The following is a 20,229-nucleotide window of genomic DNA, read 5'->3' on the forward strand; positions in this document are numbered from 1 at the left end:
CCTTAAAGCTCCAAGTCACCTTCAAGGGACCTGTTTGTGTCAGCACCCAGAAAACCCACACCTACAAGACTGGAAGAGCTGGTACTGGATTTGACTCTCTGTGGTCAGCTTGACATTTGAGCTGCAAGGCTTTTGTCTTTACAGGAAAAATAATTTCTGTTCACGTGGTTCCCATCGAAAATAAATATCATCTACTCTTCATATTCTGTGCAATCAAGTGGGGGTAAGGAAAAGGACCATAGAATTTACAAAGTGCTCTGCAAATGTGAGGTGACATTTTATTATAACTATGTTGCACACCTCATGGGTTGATTTACTAGTATTAGACGCATGTTCAGTGCATTATCAAGTAACTGTATCTCTTCATTCAGACTTTTAAGAAATACAATTTGACCAATTAATATTTTTTCTTTGTTTTTCTTCATGAGTTCAAAGAGAATAGGCAGGAATATATCATGGGAAGATAAGCGTGCTTCCTGGGGGACCAAGGCTATGGTGTATTTCAGGCCAGAGTTGGGTTTAATGGAAGGAGAGCCAAGAATTGAGCTGCAGATGGGTTAAATGAGATGAGATTTGTGTTGTAGACTGGATGAGTTTTCTGGGGCTCAGAGAAGGGCACCCCAAGATGAACCACAGGTGCATACTGGTTACTTTGAAATAAAGTTACTTGAGAAATAGTTAGTGAAAAAAATTTTATTTAAAAAAACTCTGACCCTCCTCTTTTCCTCAAATGTTGGAAATAAATCTCCCACATAAAGGTATCCTCCATAGCAGGAGGATAGAGAGCATCTTTATCACCACAGTAAGGAATCCAGGTCTCAGAAAGCTGTCTAACAAACCTCGTGACTTCTTCATTACTTCAGTACCCTAGCACAAGTGCCTTGGTCTAGTTAAATCTTCACAAATAATGGTGTCTTATCTAAAAATGATATGTAAACAGCTTGCTTTGGTCACTTTGAGTGTCTCTTTTTTTATGACAACTCTTTGCATATGAATTAAATTGTTTCATTATGTTTATCTTTCTTGTGTCCATTTAATTATTAGACCAGTCAAAAGAACTCAAATGAGGTAGGGGTAAATTTTCCCCACTCTGAAATTTCAAGTGCAATGCTGGTTTTCAGCTGTAAGGAAGGCACGTTTATTTAGTAAAGTTGTACAGAAGTGTTTTTTTTTAAAGTTATTGGCTACATGTTAAAGTGAATAATCCCCATTAAGAGACAGCTAAAACTGTATGATTAAACCTTCTAAAGATAAAATACAATTCTAGCTTTAATTTTTTTTTCCCAAAGGGTGAATTGAATTTCTTACTGGCAATGATCCATCAATGTACAGGGCTTTACTTTTGGGTCTCAACAAGCAAAGTTTTCCCAGAGAATTCAAAATTCTTAACAGTTGATATTGATACTCAGATTCCTTTTAGTTAAATTTTCTCTATGGAAATTTCCCCCAGCCCTTCAAGAAAAGGATATGGATTTGGACAAATTACTTTTGTATTAAGACTTAAGAGAAGGTCATAAGACATATAAAATAAAAGTGTTTAACTAAAATTAGCACCCAAATTTATTTAGAAAGCAGTTTCCTGCTGAACAGTTCTCTTATCAGAGCTTCTTTCACATCCTTGTTTCTCAGACTGTAGATCATGGGATTCAACATGGGGATCACAGTGGTATAAAACACGGCCAACATTTTCCCCTGTGCCACGGATTATTTTGAGGGCGATCTGAGGTACATGAAGAAAAGAGTTGCATAGAATATGGTGACAGCTGTCAGATGAGAGTCACAGGTAGAGAAAGCTGTGTGCCTTCCTTCTGAGGAACGAATCCTCAGGATAGCAGGAAAAATATAAAGGTAGGAAATCAGGATTATGAGGAGAGAAAAGGAAAGGTTACATCCAGCCACAGCAAACATTGATGTTTCTTTGTTGTAGGTGTCAGAACAAGCCAGCTTAATCAGTGGAGGGTCAGCACAGTAGAAGTGATTAATTTCACTGGGGCCACAGAAGATGAGGCTGTAGATCCACACGGTCTCCATCAGGCCAGTGAGTGCCCCATACACATAAGGCACTGTGATGAGGGAGGCGCACATGCTCCTGGACATTTTGCTGCCATAAAGCAGAGGGTTGCAGATGGCCATGTACCGATCCAAGGCCATCACAGCTAGGATATAGATCTCCACATGGACCAGGGCAATAAAGAAGTAACACTGCAACAGACAAGCAGAATAGGAGATGGTTTTCCTCTCTGGTAAGAAAATCTCCAGCATCTTTGGAGTCATGTTGGAAGAGAAGCACAGATCCACGAAGGACAAGTGGCTCAGGAAAAAGTACATGGGCATGTGAAGCCGTGCATGGACCCGGATGAGGACGATCATGCCAAGATTCCCTGCCACCGTGGTCATGTAAATGGCCAGAAACAGCACAAAGAAGAGAATCTGCAATTCCTGGCAACTGGTCAGTCCCAGGAGAAGGAACTCAGTAACTGAAGTGAAGTTTCTTCTCATAATTTTCTTCAATGGGAAATGAGAACTTTGGATCAACACAGGATTTTCTTAAGTGGCAAAAAAATCACAGAATCTTAGAACATTATTTTTTTCTCTGAATTTTTTGCTTTCATTTTCTATGACTTGTCTGTCCTAAGAGACCCCAGACATAGTGTTTTGATTAAAACTAGATCTAATTAACCACTAGCAAGTAAGCTCAAACTGACGCTGGGTGTCTGTCATTCGACTACTTCAATTGTTTTTCTTTGTTAATTTTTCTGTTATTTCTCTCTGTCTATTTATCTTTTTGGCTTTCACACTACATTTCTTACTCATTTCCACTTCTACTCTGTCTGTTCTTCACATTTTACTTAAGCTTACGTCAAATTTCTCATCCCAGATATAGCACTCAGTGCCAATAAACAAATGGACACTCACCACTTATCTAATTGAATTTACCAGATAACTTAATTAGAAGTCAAGAATATTATACCAAAATTTCTTTCTCTGATAACAATTATTTCTTCCAGGTCATGGCAGTTGAAATCATTTATTTTGTTTGTAATAAGGCACTAAGTGATAAATTAAAATATATACCTTAATTCACCTCTGTAAGATGTAAAATCTCAGTATTCCTATTTTACAATGACTAGGTGCTACTTGGGGGAGAAAATAAAAGAAAAGATAAATCTTTGAAAAGCTGAACAGTTGCAAACCTTTTGTCATGAATGGGAACCAATATAATGTACAGAAAAACTTTCAAAAGTCTTCTAACATTTTTCTAGTTAATTCAATAAACCAAAAAAGTTACTTTTTCAGTTGCAGGACCTGAATTAGACCATAGAAATTCCTTAGTCCAGCATGTTGCTTCCATTATGAGAACAGATTGAAGGGTCATGTGACAGGACAGACCCACAGGCTGGGATCTGAGCAGAGTCTAAACTAGAAGCAGTACCTCCCCCGTACCTGTATGAGTTTCAATCCTTGGATCGGTTTTTATGGGGCAGCAGTTAAGAAACAAAGCAAAATCCAAGTAAACAAAGCAGACAACCACAACAACTTCCCTTTTCTTTGGTTATTCTCAAGCTAGATTTGCTACCACCCAAGTAGGTCCCAGACAAGGAAAGGTAGCTAAAGAGAAATGTGCAATTTGCATCTGTCCCTTTATAATGCAGGCTTGCCCTCCTCTTCCACTTGTCTGCCTACCACTGGTTGAGATAGGGATGGAGTGCTAAGCCATCCTGGATCATCCGAATGGGATGGTGGAAAAAGCAGACTGAAGCTCCTAAAATCATGGCAGGCCTGAACTTCAGAATTTCATGTAAATGAGAATTGAACTTCTAACTTGTTTAAGTTATTTTCTTTCACTCTAGTGGGAATTGAAACTATTACACAACTAATGCAATCAGTGCTCAAGACTCCCACAAGGCTGACTGCTATACAAGCTAAATCTACATCAAGTGATAATTGCTAGTTAAAATTTAATTAATCCCTCAGAGTTTACACTCAAGGACCATGTTACGACTCACTTAAAATCTGTGATGACAATGCTTAGGTAGCCCAGAATTTAGCCTCTTGAGATCTTTCAAAATTGCCTTCAACCTCTTTTCTATCCATTCCATGCCATTTAGACATCCAAAATGTACACACACACACACACACACACACAATGCAATTCTATGGAATGCAGGTGAAAGATAATACTTGTTACAAAAAGAATAAAAAAATAAAATTTAAACATTAGACATTTATTCTCTAAATTCCCCTCTGCACCCTAACATGGGATTTTTCCCCTGGATGCTTTATAGTATTTGATTCCATATCTAATCCCAGCTTCATAACACATTTCCAGTTTCTCTTATTTTTCCTCCCTCCTATTTCTTATCTCTCTCTCTTATTCCCTGGAACCACCTCAAGAACTGCCTATTTCCTCTTCATATTATTCTAAGCAGTTCACATTTTGCCCCAGTGTATGTGTGTTGTTTTCCCTGCAGAATATCTCACTGTTTCTCATCTCCCAGCAGAGGACACTGAGACATCACATCGTACCCTCTTGTGTGTTTATACCCTATTCTTCAATCTTGCCTTCTTTACAAATGGTCTCCCAAAGTATCTTGGTGCTTTCCAAAATTTAAAAAATATATATTTTGTAGTGAAATATTTCTGATCACCTTAACACTGATATTCACCTCATAAAATCAACACGTAAGTCTTGGAACTGGCAAGATTTCATCTGAAAAATCACAACTGTGCTGCACATAAGCTCTATAATTGTGCAGACAACTTACCTCTGTAAGTCTCAGTGCTCTCACCTTGGAAATGTTGTCCCAGGGGTCTTCTTTGAGGATTTGAAAAGTTAGAATGTGTGTAAATATCTGACCATGTGTGAGGCAGAAAAAGCCACATGGAATTTTTAGTTTCTACCTTCCCTTTGTTTAGTATTTAGAAGAAATAAAAATTCTCAAATTATGAGCATTAGCACTTCCCATATAATTAACTCTAACCTTTCGATGTAGTTTTTAAACTATCTCTAACCATGGATTTATTCCTAGCAAATAAAAAATTGTATAAATACACTAGTTAAGCTAGTTCCTAACACACACAAAATGGACAGCCCTCCTTATAAAGATGTAAGGAAACCAATGGGCTTTCAAAAATTACAAATGAAGGAAATGGTTGCTTGTATTTATAAGGTTGACTCCTTTTCCCTATGCATTTTGAAAAAAAAGTCAGGATGAAACAATCAATTCTGCCAATTAACAGTTCCTTGAAGATAGCCTTTTTTTTTTTTTTTAACCCTGAGAAGTTAGTGGAACTCAGCTCCTGCTCAGCAGTTTGGGAGACAAGGGTGATTCATGACCATACACTTTAGGACCTTGATAATCAGAAACTGCACAACACTAAATCTGTAAAGAAATGGGGTGCTAAAATGGCAATAAAAGTAAGAACAAATAGATAAGTGAATAATTTATTATTTTTTTCTAATACCAATCCCTCAATGGAAGGAAAAAGCTAGACATCTTGGAGAGAATTAAAAATGGTCTGCGAAGGAGACTGTTATTTGCTAGATTAACAATGGTGGCCATTTATGCAGTCACTGTCTACCTCGGTTAAAAGAAAGCATTGCTCTTCACAGAATTCTTGTCTCTCACGTTGAACATGTTAAAACATGTTGAATAATGAAAAGTTATATGACCCTCATGGCACTACTCAGGTTAGAGATTATTGATGGTTCCTATCTACACCAAATTAAGTCTAACTATGTTGACAAAGCTTCCCTTCACTCCTCATGTGATCCAGCTTACTATTTAGCCTCACCTCTTCTGGATTTTTTTCATTAATTGGTGTCCCAGGCACAATCAAGCTATACTCCTTCCATCAGTTGCCTCTTTCTTTAGAAAATACTTTTGCACCCAACCTCTACCTTTTACAATTCTACACAACTTCCAAAGCCCAGCTCCATCGTCATCTCCTCTGGAAGAACTACCTTACAAGCCTTAACCAGAATTAATTTTTTCTTCCTCTGTATTCACAAAACAATTTTTTAAAATACATTAACTCTTTCTCTTACCTTAGCAAGTCTCATGGTAAAATAGTTGTGAGTTTTTTCAATGAATAAACATCACTCTTCATAGGCAGTATGCATATATTTAATCATTCTTAAAAACTACAGTGTCTTGCTTTTGATAAACATTAATGACTTTGTTTTAAGCTGAGTTAAATTAATATGTGACCACAAGCACATTAGGATATTTCTATTGATTGAGGTGTGAAATAAGAGGAAACTTGTCCCCAATATATTCTTGCCCAGGTGATACCGGCTGCCATTAAGTTCATTAAACAGAGTAAGTCTTCCAGGAAAAAATCCATTTTATTCTAATAGATCTCTCAATCCAAGGCCATCAAAATAAATACAAATTTTAAATATATTGCAATTCCAAAATCAATGGCTACCTTCACATGCATTCTGATTTGCTAAAATCACGAAAATTCATTCAACAATTGAATTACCATTGGACATCTATTTGTAGAATGCAAGACAGATAAGATTTATAAACTGAGGAATTAAGGCTTCAGAACCAAAGATTTGCAGTTAGTCAATAATGTAGCTATAATTCTTGACTCTCATTTGAACATTCTTTGAAAATTCATATGATTTTATTCTGTTATTTAAATAAGGAATCACGTCCTATCAAGAAAGACAAATAAAAACATCATGTTTATAATATTTCATACATAAAAACATGATCAAATATGAACCTTTCAAATTTTTCATATAGTGATTCTTTATGCTTCTGGAAAAAAAAGATCTATGTAGTAATTCAACTTTGGATTTCTTCATATTTTCAAATGTTGCAGTTCTCTTTGTACTTATTTGTCAGTTTTAAATAAGAGTCACAAACATATAAGAAAGATAGTGTTTTAATTTTCCTGTTGATTCTTTCCAGGAGGCATCATTACCTAGCCATGTTTATAAGATTCAAAAGCAGACAGTTTTCTCTGGCCTACAGAGATTTAAAGTATTGAAAATGTGTTTGTAAAAATGCTGATTTGAGGCTCCTGTATACTTCTAGGCATACACTGTAGTTCCAATATGGTCTCTGGTAAATAACAGTTTTATTTGGTCTGAGTAGCTACAAAGTGGCAAGCCACCATAACGATGCCCCACATTGCCAGCTCTGGAGAGAACAACTCTGATGGTAAACAAGTCTATACAGAACCACTTACACAGGCAACGGTGGCCACATCAGTGTGCCACGTTTTGGATTCAAAGCTATAACTACATGAAAAGCAGATGATTATGTGGATTTCATTATCACAGAGAGCAACGGGAACAAAATATTGAGTTAACAGGAATGTGATCATGTCATACAATTCAGGTAAGTTGGAGAAGGAAATGACCTTCTTAAATAAAAAGTTAACCAAGAAGTGTGAGGCTGGCAGCTTGGCAAAGAGACAACATGAGGGTGTGATCTCCAGATTTAGGCTTAACATTTTCATGATAAAGATATTACAAATAAATAGAAACAAGACAAAGATGACAAGCTGCAAAACTGGACAACTGGTCAACCATAGGAAACTAAACTCCTTCACTCTTGTCTGATTTATTCTGAACATTTCCAGATGAATTCTTCTGTTTAAAGAAATAAAAATAGATTTATTATGCATGAATAAAATATACACTTTTAAGATTCCATCAATGTGTTTCAAGTTTTCTAGTTCCCATCACTCTGCAAGACATATCACAATCTCCACTTTGTAAAAGTTGTCTATACTTCTATCTAGCTATCTATCATCTCTCTATTTTTTAGGGAGCACAGACTATTGTACCAGACTAAGCAATAGAGAAATAATTGCTTTCAAACATTACATCTGACCTTACGGCATTTACTACTGCACGGGGAACACAGATTTTTAGTTAAATAACCAAACTTTTAAGAGTATTATATCTTGAAAATGTTAAATGTAACAGTGGAGAAATACAGAAATCTGTGAGAGGAAAATGAGCCTCAAATAGGTGAAGTGATTTTTTAGTTAATAATAACAATGAGTTAGCTTTTACTGAAGGACAACTAAGTAACAGTCACTGTCCTAAGTATTTTAGGTATTAAACCATTTCTTCCACACAGCTTCCCTATACAAATGTATTACAGAGGAGAAAACTGAGGCAGAGAGAGGTTGACTAACCTCCTCAGGAAATCTGATTCCAGAGTTCACGCTTTTAACTATTAATTTAGCTGATAAATGATGGAGTCAGGATCTGATTACAAAGCTCACTTTATTCAACAAGCAGAATTTGCTTATAGATTATAAAATAGGTTTTCTTACAGTGGATTATATCATTCAGGGTGCATGCAGCTAGCAAATACCAGATCAACAGCATTTTTGGAAGACAAAAAAGGATAGTTTTATTCATGACATGGTTTTTCCCTTCAAAAAATACAGTGAAAAAGATGGTATTGTAAGAAAAATAATCAGTAACCTTTGAAACCAGATACATTTGGCTTTCCTTTGTAAGCTATATGATTTTGGGTTAATAATTAACCCGTAGTCTCTGTAGCCTCATTTTTAAAAGAGAAACTATAATATTGAGGTAATACTATTGGTGGCCATGTTAAGTGAGACAACATATATTAAAACAGTGCTTGATCTTTGGGAAGTATTAATTCTTTCTCTCTCCTTCATGTATGCATGTGTGAGTGTGAAATGTAAACATTCTTCAGATGTCCACTATTCAATATAAAATATATGATATATGAATAAAAATGTTAGACTTATAACATTACTATTCCCTGAAATATTCAATTATTTTTTAAATACACATAGATCAGTTTTCATTAGAAAAACTACCAATTAGAGTCATGATCTTTTAGATAGGTGGAAAGAAAAATATAAACTATAATATAACTATTGTTCCTTAGAAAAGTTTAGTAAATATTGTGTTTTTAAATTGTTCCATCATGACATTGCTTAGTTTGTTCAATAAATGCAGAATCCAACAGATTTACCTTTAAAAAGAGAAGAGCAAGGATGTAAGAGATAGTTTTAACATTCTTCATGAAAGACTTTATCATTAATAAGGGAATTTTCTAATTTTGGGGTATAAACCCAGGGTCTACTGAAATAATTCATTAATAGAAAAGGTACTTCATGAGCATATGTGTATTCTATGGCCAGCACAGCATAGTAGGAACTGAAAACCAGACTGTCTAATGCCAGCCACTCAATTCATGAAAGTACTTAGTGAAAAACCTCTTTTACCTGAAACTTGTGTGCGTGTGTGCAAAACCATGGGCTTCATGTTGTTAGTGTCGGTCATAAATACCAGTGACATGGGGCACTTGTATTTCTGAGCAGTACTGCTGGCTTGTAACTAATATGCTTCGAGTCGCTTATTGGTCCATTCAAAAAAAGTTTTCTTATATATGTAAAAATGGAGGCACTTTGTTTACTTTCAAAATGGACATTCATTTATGTTTTTTAACACTACAATAATTAGGGAACCTTTATTTGGTGTCAAGCCAAGCTAGGTGGTAAAGATAGAAACATGGACCTTGAGTTAACATTTCAAATAATTTTACACAACTTTATATGAGTGTGTGCTTAAAAGCAACATATCTCCAGATATTTCTTTAAGTAGAATCTGACAAACTATTAATTGAATGTTAAAAGTTACAAGAATAGCTACCTATTTGTGTTTTAACAGAATTTGAAGACAACCTGACTTTCAAAATAAATTTATTTAAATAATAAGCTCTAGCAGTAGAAAGGTGGAAATAATCATATGAGATAATATAGAATCAATAAATATGAGAATGTTATTCTGCAGGAAATGCTGAGCAAAAATAAGCTCTAAGAGAGAAAAGATGCTTTGAAATACACCTGAGAAAAATATGTCAGTTGGGAGGCATTACAGTTCTGTGTCCTTTCCTTTTCCTTTGAAAGTAACATCTGACACTTGTTTTGGTCAGACCCTGCCTGGTCTGGTATAACATTGTACTGGGAGATATGCGTATGTTGGAGCAGGTGCACAAAAGATGAGCAAATTCTTGCCTTGTACATTCATAAGATGATCTTTAATTTACTCAAAATGAATTGATTCCTCTACGGCATCAGCCCTTTCATTTTCTTATACTCTAACACTTAGCAAATTGTATTGATTTTTATCTTTGCAGTTTCACAAAACTATACAATCCTAGTGCTCCTTGAAGTGTCCTTGGTACTTGGAGCAGAACTTGACTCATTGAAGGTAATTGACAAACATTCATCAACTTTGCCTATACAATGTAGCTTCAAAGTCACCTGAAATGTTAATATCTTAAAAAAATCAACTTGTATGTGCATCCTTTAGCATTAAAATACTTCCAGGTAAGTAATCATAATTAATTCTAAATTTGGACTCATGATAACTAGTTGTGACAAAAAAAAAATTGTGGGTAAAATCTGAACTATGGGATAAATAGCAAATATCCATCACATCCTGGAAAATAGTTTAAAAGTCAGGGTGAAAGAAGGCACGAAAAGCTTAGTCTTTAGGAGACTGGAATGTTATTGATAAACTCTAAAGAAGCCAAAATTCCTTCTGAGGCAAGACCTAAATCTTTGTACCAGCCATTCTCTGCCTGCTTCAAGAGTTAATATCTGAAAAATAAATTATTTGAAGATTCTTGTTTCCTGTTAGGACTTAAGAGGAACACGTCTTATTGAAAATTACTGTCACAGGTAGAGGGAAATAAATGAATGTCAGTCATGGACACAAGGGTGTTACCCTAAGTTCTGTCTCCCAGAGGTGATGGCAGGTCAACAGCAGCTGTGGTCACATCCTCTAAACCATTAAATCAAAGCCCCTGCATAGTAAATGATACAGAATTAAAACCACTAAAAGTTAGCTCATGATAGTCAACATGTGTATTAACAATTTTGTGTATATAAGTATACGTATATGGTCATACCATACATTGATTTGTGGATATACAGAAACTTCCTGGAAATATAAGGAATTCTTAATAGTAATTTTGAGACGTGACAATGGAAGATCAGTGTAAGGCAGAGAAAAGGAAATATTTAACTCTTTCACCGTATATTCTTCTAGAGATTGAATGTTTTACTATGAGAATGTATAAATTTTATAATGTAAAATTAACCTATAAAGTTATAAATACCAAAGTATGTAAAGAAAGAGAAATGATCCCCCATATTGACATGTATAATGCCCAGTCTTTTACACACAATGCACTCACATGTTGCATGTAAAACTATAAGTCTTCTATACCTATGTCTTTACTGTTTTGTTGCTAGAATATAGATTTTCGTCATGGATTTAAAATTGACTTTTCTGTAAATGCAGTTAAAGTTGTAACCAGTTCTCATGAATATCTTTTATTTAATATTTAAAGAAAGATGCCCTGTAATTTTACTTCAAAAGTACATTTCTTCTGATCAATTTCCAGAAAGATTGTTTCACACCCTTGTTCCTCAGACTATAAATGATGGGGTTCAACATAGGGCTTACAAAAGTGCAGAAAACAGCAATGATCTTGGACTGCTCCACTGACTTGTCCGTGGGAGGTCTAACATACATGCAGACATAAAACACAGTCACTGCCACCAGATGGGACCCACAGGTGGAAAAAGCTTTGTGCCTACCTTCAGCAGAATGCATATTCAGGATGGCAATAAGAATGAAGATGTAGGAGATGAGGATTATGAGAAGGGAGTTGGAGAGCTTAAATCCTGCCACCACAAACATGGAGGTCTCGTTAATGAACGTGTCAGAACAGGAGAGCCAGATAAGGGGTGGGTCAGTACAATAAAAATGACTAATGATACTGCAGCCACAGAAGGTCAAGCAGTGTGCCCACATGGTCTCCATCAGGCCACTAAGGAACCCATAGACATATGGACCAGCAATCAGGTGAATACAGACCCCTTTGGACAGCTTGCTGCTATAAAGCGAAGGTTACAGATGGCCATGTACCTATCATAATCCATTACAGCTAACATGTAATACTCAGTAATCACCATGGCAATGAAAAAATAGCACTGGACTTGACAATGAGTATAGGAAATGTTTTTTTTTCTCTAATAAGAAGTTCATCAACATCTTGAGAGTCACATTAGTGAAATAGCACAAATTCAAGCAGGACAGACTAGCAAGAAAGAAGTACATAGGGGTGTGGAGGTGATAATCTATCCTGATCAGGACCAGCATCCCAAGGACCCCCCCAACAGTGATCAAGTAGATCACCAGCAACAGCACAAAAAGGATGGGCTGAAGATCTGGACGATCCATTAATCCCAAGAAAACAAATTCAGTCACTAAGCTGGAATTTCTTCTGACCATTTTCTTAGGTGCCAGCATTGTTCACTTAGATGAATTAAAATCAATTAAGAAGTGAATGAGAAGTCCATCATATGCTTCTTCTCTCTCTCATTCTCTCTCTTTTTCTTCTACTCTCAACTACTGTCACACATAGCAATTATTAGACAGAGTCAGGAGCTGTAGGAAGTAGGACTTTTAAGAAGATCATAGCCTGTAATATCTAGGTGTATAATGTGCGGATGTTTCCCAAAGAGGATGGCTCCTGTGACTCCAACTTGTTGGAGAAGGAGGGAATTATGATCTAAAGTTTATTTAAAGTCAATTGAACCACTAACTGCCACCTATGATTTACTACAAAATTATGGGCTTTATCATTGATCCCAGGAACATTTTGAGACAAAACAGTGACATGTGATAGAAAACCCTTTTGCAGATCTTAACAGTGTGTGCATATTTAGAAGTCTGACCTTTGAGAATCGCACTCGTTACTTGCTGTATTAGAGAGCTCCAAATTATAGAGATTTGAAGAAAATTCTGCAGGAGCTATTTTACTACTATATCCAAAAATACAGGAGATTGTGGTATTCTTATGTGAAAAGACCAAACATAAAGACTCCAGATTTGGAAATAACAAAGTCCTGTATGAATTACTCATGAAGGAATTTTCACTCAGAAGAGTTTGTGTGAATAAAGCAAGAGAAACTTGGATAGAGGAAAAGGGAAGTGGCCAAACTTAGACCACAGTTTTCTTCAGTTATTAATTAATTTATTTGTTTTTCATTTATCCCAGAAAAAGTTTAAGGAGTTTACAGCATACAAAAACAGCTGGCAAATTTGAGCTGTTGGTGGAACACAAATTTGACTCTAAATTTTCTGAGAGCACATACAAATAGTTCAACCATCTTCATTACAGAATTATAATGCCCAGAAGTTATAAAAAGAAACTAATCTGGGGGAGGGTATAGCTCAGGTAGTAGAGCACATGCTTAGTATGCATGAGGTTCTGGGTTCAAGCCCCAGTACTTTCTCTAAGAATAAACACATAAACCTAATTATCTCAACCCACCCCACCCCCAAAAAAAGGAAAAGAAAAGAAACTAATCAAGAGAGAGAATTATCCTTAGTATAAAGTTTAGGTGCCACTAATTATAATGAAAAGATTACACTTTCAGATAAAATTATCATTCCAGATAATATTGATTATAATGAAAGAATAGACTGAGAAATTCTTGTGCCAGGAGTCTGGAGAATAAATTTTCATTATGGATCCTCAGTGGGTTCATGTGTTATTTTATAAGTGATACAATAAATAAGATAAGTAATCACAACTGGAATGCCTAAGGGACCAATTAGAGAATAAGTGTGTGAAGTAGGTTGGGTATAAGAGTGACTGAAGGAAACTAGAGGGCTGTTCCAGACTAAAGAGTCAGCAGACACAAAGGCCAGTTGACTTTTACCTGAATGGTAATGTTGGCCCTGTGTTCCAAGATCTTACACATCCAATTTTAAATAGATATCAGAATTCATTATTATTATTTTTATGTGAAACTTATCAAATATAGTGCTGGCAAATAATTCAAGTTTTAAACCTATCTTTAACCAGAGCATAACAAAAGAAATCTCTAGGCTTGATCCACTGAGATTCAAATAACAATTCATCAATTATATTTGCAGTATCTAAACTGTTCCTAGAGATTGAACCAAGTACCCTCAGAAGTTACCTACTTTGATCTTGTAATATTTTTATGATCTTGTATGAGTTCATCATTACAATAAGATAATCTTTGTACATAAAGAACAGTCAACACTATATGTGTGCAAATCACTTTGCCAGGGAATTAAAAATAACTAGTAACAGTGCTTGACTTGAAACATCAGGTTGGTGCCTTCATGGTGAAGGAGATATATGAAAAGAAAACTAAAGTTAGAAGTAATTAGTTCAATAACAAGATTTGAACACAGTAATTAATTGTGCTCTGGAATCAGGATATGGATCACAGAATGATAACCTTTAACTAGGGCTTGAAGGATAACTAAGACTTTTCTAGAAGGACAAGTGTAAGGAGGACTTTTAGATAGGATGAAGAGTTCATGAGAGGCAGAAAGCTTTCAAGAGAAATTGACAATAACCTGTATCAATGTAGGGTTGGTCTGTTGTGTCAACTAAAACATTTTAAAATGGCAAGTAGCCAAACAAATTGACAGTACCCATAACAGGACAAGAAGTATGACTACTCCTGATAGCTACAAGGAAGCATATTTTTGAATTATTTTGGAATGTATGTGTTTATGTGTGTTACATCCATGTTATGGTGATGCATTTGAACAAAAATTCCCTGTTAATTTGTAAAAGAAGTAATTTGCAGCTTAAATCTACAGCTTTGGCCTTTGGGAGGAAAGTACAATTATTAGGGAGCTGGGATTTATAAATGACAGAAATGCTCTTTCCAGAGCCCTTTCACCAGAATGATGAGTCCATTTGGAAAACATACACTTCGTATATGCAAATCTTCCATTTTAATGGCATAAAGATACTTACCTAATCTTTAAATTTATACAACTATGCCATAAATATTAGCACTTGTTTGGTCATCATATTACATTTAACAACTAATACAGGCAAAAATAAAGATGATAAAATATAAAATAATTTAATCATCCTGTTTCCTATCCTTTCTTATATATAAATTCAGCAACCACACTCTACATTGTAAGAAGAAAAGGCTGTTTTATTATTAGTACTTCCTCTCATTTACATAGGCACTTCAGTTTTACAGCACAATTACGCTACTCTGCTTTATTTTACCTTTAGAAGAATCCTGTAGTTGATATAAAGTAAGTACAATTAGGAATGGGGAAAATGGGTACAAATAAATGTGAAGCTTGCTGTCACCTAAGTTTTTAGATGAGTATTTTCAAAACCATTTAGCAAAACAAATGGACATTAGGCAACAAAATAGGTCTATGTTAAAAAACAAGTTTGGAAAATACTTAGTTTTGGGGAAATAAAGAACAAGGGAGAGAGAAAATTTTTTTTATTGTTGTTGTTGCAGGAAATCTCAGAGCCTTTTATATGTCCATGTAAGTGGGAAATTACAGAGCAGGGTAAGAATATGCAGCCTTTCCCAAGTTTCCTCATTCAACGAGTCTGGAGAATCTTAAGTGTTCTCTTTAGGTTAATAATACCTAATTCTACACTGAGCACCAGACATCATTAGAATTCTTGCACCTCACCAGCTGAGCAAAATACGAGGAAGGTATATTATGTACTATTTGGAAAACCATCTTCATTAGTAATACCACTAGTAGGGAACTAAAGCACTATTGAATATATCGTGGAATTGCACTCTCAAAAAAAATCCTTGGGAAAAAATACAGAACATGGAAGAACCCCACAAATATAGAGGGAATAGAAAGAAACAGGAAAGATCTAAGAACTCTGAGGGAATTAGCACACAGTGTGACATCAGAGCTCTGCACATAAGTCACAGGTAGACACAAAATATTTCTACCCTCAAAAACATAACCTATACAGCTGAATCCCAAGTGCTAGTTCTTCTTTGCTCATCATATTGCATCAAACAAAAATGGTTGTTTCTTAAGTTTCTATTTGGGACAAGGCACATGGTAAATTAACCTAAATGTAGATATGCCCTAAGACAAGCTCTAAATATTTTAAACATTCTCATAAAATTTGCACACATTTTAATCTTTCTGCTTTTAAATTAGTACATATTAAGCTCTTTAAAAAAAAAATATCATGCCTCTCTAAGATTCTCCTCCTCCCCATTTTTTTAGCTCTATCTTGCCATCCATGACCCAGTTCCCAAGACCACTCTAATTGAGTTTCTTGCCTGGTTCACATTTAAAGGCCCAAAGTACCTGGAAAATGTGATTCTCAATATCTCAATAAAAATCTTTGAGATCTGAAATGTGAGTATGAAAAATATAGTTGGCAAATTTTAAATATTTTTGAGAAATTTAAATGATAAATTCAAGCTAGTTACGTTAGAACTAAAGTCTTTTTTTTCCCCCACTGAAAGTAAGTATCTGAATGATTTTAGAATACTTAAAAGAAACTCAACTGAAGATTATGCTGTTGAAGAGTGGGTGCTGCTGGGATGTGTCAGAGTCTCATGTTTAATGGCTGTGGGGATGTCTTTGATAGCTCCCTAATTAATTTTAACTGCACCCAATGTGCCCTTGTAGTTAGAAATATTGTTTATTTATTTGATACTTATGCAGTAAGTATCAAAATTTTATTTCCGTAACTCTTTCATCTTCTAAATCCTTTTCCAGCATACAATACTGAATAATTCATATTAAATTACTGGAGAGATTGCTGAATCCACTTTAAAATAGCCATGAATATTTTGATCTCTGTAAGAGAAATATCACACACAAAAAATTAATTAAACTTTAGGGAGGCAGGGAACCAGACACTCTTCTAAACAGTTTTTTCTTATGACATTAGTGTCCAATTTGAAAGCTCTGGGTCATTAGTAGTCAGTGTAGGTAGCAATGAGTATTTTAAAGTCTGTGTTCTTTATTTCAAGAAATATAACTGAAATAAAATCCACATTAGTTTAAATTCACTCACCAATATCAAGTTGCTTTCTTTTGGATTGGAATTAAAATAAATAACTAGGCAAAAAAGAAAACATAAACTTGTTTATGCTAATGAATTTGATTCCCAAAGATATTGATACTCACAGATGTTAATTTTTTTATTATGCAAAGATGCAAGGAAAAAAGCATTAATCATAATTTATTTGGAATCCCTGAGCAAAAATCCGGAGGTGCCATTTATGGTAAATTTGTCAACATGGTCAATATTTGGTGAAAATTTGGAGTTCCTGGCATTTCCTCTTCTCCTCCTCAAAAAAATCAATCGATGAAATTGCAAAGCTCATCTTTACAAGTGTCACTGGTAACAGAAATGCTACTCATTTAAATATTTATTGAGGAAAAGTTTTCCCTCTTCAGGGTTCAATTGACATGTATATGTCTGATGTAGCGGAATAACAATGAAATGCTGTCACATTCACTAGCTATCGCACATGCATAGGGCCACCATTTTGTAGCCCCATAAAATGGATTGAGTGGGAGAATAGGAGATACTGAACCCAAGAAAGGGATCACGGAAAATATATGTAAGGGTTATTGAAGTTTGGTTGCAGTCTAGAAACTGCCTCAATTTGTCATTAAGGCATAGATCAGTCTGCAAGAATAGCTGGGCAAATAGTGATATTTTAAGGTAGGCAATGAAGAAAATGGTAGCTAAGTCATGTGGTTGGTGGAGCCATGCATCTCAAGGGAATATTAACTTCCCGGGAAGGAGCACCTTCCTTGTCTACTCTACCATAATGAGCTCCAGCATCTTCCTCCTACCTCTCCATTCCAACATCTCATAAATTTAAGGGCGAGATACATTTACTGATTCCAAACCATGAACGTAATTTAGATCATGCTGCACATCGTGGCTTCGTACTAGTCAATGGAAGTAAAAACTAGTAAAAACTCTTGTGCTTTTCCAAGTCTTTTTATCTTGTTGTTAGGGATTTTCCTCTGTGGACTTCAGAGTCCTCATCTATTCAATATCAGACTTTGATTAAATAATTTTTAAATTCCCATTATTTATTGCATTCATTTATGTAGTTACAAATCCTAACCTCATTACTAGTCATGTATCTCTAAGTTAATATGTAAATTTGCCCCCGAAGTCTCTCTCCTCAATAGTTTAAAGAGAGATTTATAAAGTTCTATGAGGTTATTTTTTTTTTTTTTGGCTAGGATGAGTATAATTCCTGCTTCAGTTTGTCTTTTTCTTATTTGAATTATTCCACAAATATTTTCTGAGAAGAACTGTTCTTTCAACAGTATTATTCTAAAAATGTTTAAAAGATTGTCAAGTGCTTACTGTAATATGGTTATTTAACATGTGTTTAATTATTGAATGGATGGAAAGAATGCTACTTGTAAAGGAAAATGATTGGTGTAAAGACACGATTCCAATAAAATGTTATATTTTATAGTGACCAATCTAAATAAGCAGTACATAAAGACTAATTTTAACTGTCTAAGAAATTCAGCTCTCATTCAAAGCTGCTTTTGTTGTCACTAGGCTCCTACTGATGAAGACCCAGAAGTGAAACAAGAAGAGAAAATGCAAGAACAGAAGTCAGAATTTTCATCCCTACCTGACCCAAGGAAAGATTCTCTCAGAGACACTAGTGGTCCAAGTGATGAATTGCTGAGAATGATTTATACCCACCTTGTAATTGGGAGCTTTTACCCCTAAAGCATTTTCAGCACACTCTGAGGAAATAATTATAACATTGCTGTAAGAGAAAACTCCAGGGAAAATGGTGATTATGTGGAGTCATACTCATTGGAGTCTTGGAATTTGCACAGCAGGATTGCATCAGTTTGTAATCTTTTTGAGCTGACTGCTTTGGGTGATCAGGAGTTTATTCTCATGGAATTTCTGCATCATGGATCACCACTTGTTCTACTCAGATCAATAGAATAATTAATAAAGATATAAAATGATTACATAATTCATAGACATGGATGTTTCTATGATATCTTCCCAGTCTGAATCATGTTTTGTAAATGCCTTCTACAAAACTACTTTTGAGTGAATGTTTGCTAAAAAGACTTTATATCTGGAATAAAGTGGTTAAATGATAAAACCTGGTGAGTAAAATCATTTGGAAATGATGTCATAATGAATTGTAGTAGAGTGAGTTTAAGGTATTGGGCCCAAGTGTTGGAAAGTAATATTTTATGGAAAACCTGGTGAGCATATAATTTAGCAATATTTTATTTAGTTGAACTCACATGAAAATACACAGGCTAAAAGTAAAAACAGTGTGTCTATGTTTTCTTCCTATTTACAAAGTATTCAATTATCCTCTGATCCAAGAGGTACAAAGATAAAAATGACATAATCATATGCTTAAATATTTATTACTGTAATTGTGAAAGCAAAAGACATATGAATCTTTCCATGATGTATTGAATCAAAGCTTTTACCATGATCTACCTCTAGATATTTTTCTCACCCTCATCTGTTTGCTTAGCCATTTACTGGTCTTGTGAGAACCTCTTTCAGACTCAGGCCATTCCCACAGCTCTTGTCACTACCATGAATACTGTTTCTCCCGGACTTCCTCAACATCTTGCCTACCTATCATTTAAATGACTTAAAGGTCAATTTCTTTACCCAAATGAAACCTGCTCACCACCACAATTATTCCAGCTTATCTTACCTTGTTGTTTCTTTATGACATTCCTTACAATCTTAACTGTAAATATAGTGCTTTATTTTTTTTTCACTCAAGATTTGTTTTCTTTTCCAGACTATTAATTCCAAGAGGATAGCAGACTGCAATTTCATGTTCACTATATACACAGCATTCAGTATAGTAATGGCAAAATGCTAAGTTACCCATAAATATTTACTAAGGAAATGTATTGAAAAAATAGAGCAAGATTTCACTCACCAATTTGTTTTGTTCACATGATGTTTTCAAACTGACAAATTTTGTGTGAATTACAGTATTATGAATTTTTTTTAATTGAACTAATCTGACTCCCCATGGCTTGCATTCTGGCATGGAAATACATGACTATGACTAAAGCTGAGCAGCAGCTTCTTCCATTAAAAGGTAAATGCACCATGGTTTGTCAAGAACTGCTAAACTACTTATTATGATCTTCTAACACTCATGCCAACTTCACAACTTTATTTGATTTTTTGGCCACAATATTGAACATAGTGTGAGACTCACTAAACATTTTAGTTACAAAGTAGAATAGGAACACAATGGAGAAAATGATTACTTCTACTCACAAAAGTCTAGCAATATAACTCATAGGTGATGGCTTCATATCCACAGTGCTTTGATCAAGTGAGGAAGACA

At 35.0% G+C, this 20,229-nt stretch overlaps 2 pseudogenes; both read right to left on the bottom strand.

Annotated features, from left to right (window-relative positions):
- Nucleotides 1-1,560: 1,560 nt before the first annotated feature.
- On the bottom strand, nt 1,561-2,499 carry LOC140694541 (olfactory receptor 5M8-like; annotated as a pseudogene).
- Nucleotides 2,500-11,392: 8,893 nt separating this feature from the next.
- LOC140694324 (olfactory receptor 5M5-like) lies at nt 11,393-12,340 on the bottom strand (annotated as a pseudogene).
- Between the last annotated feature and the right edge of the window lie 7,889 nt (nt 12,341-20,229).

This window comes from Vicugna pacos, unplaced genomic scaffold (genome assembly GCF_048564905.1).
Source record: "Vicugna pacos unplaced genomic scaffold, VicPac4 scaffold_21, whole genome shotgun sequence".
NCBI lineage: Eukaryota > Metazoa > Chordata > Mammalia > Artiodactyla > Camelidae > Vicugna > Vicugna pacos.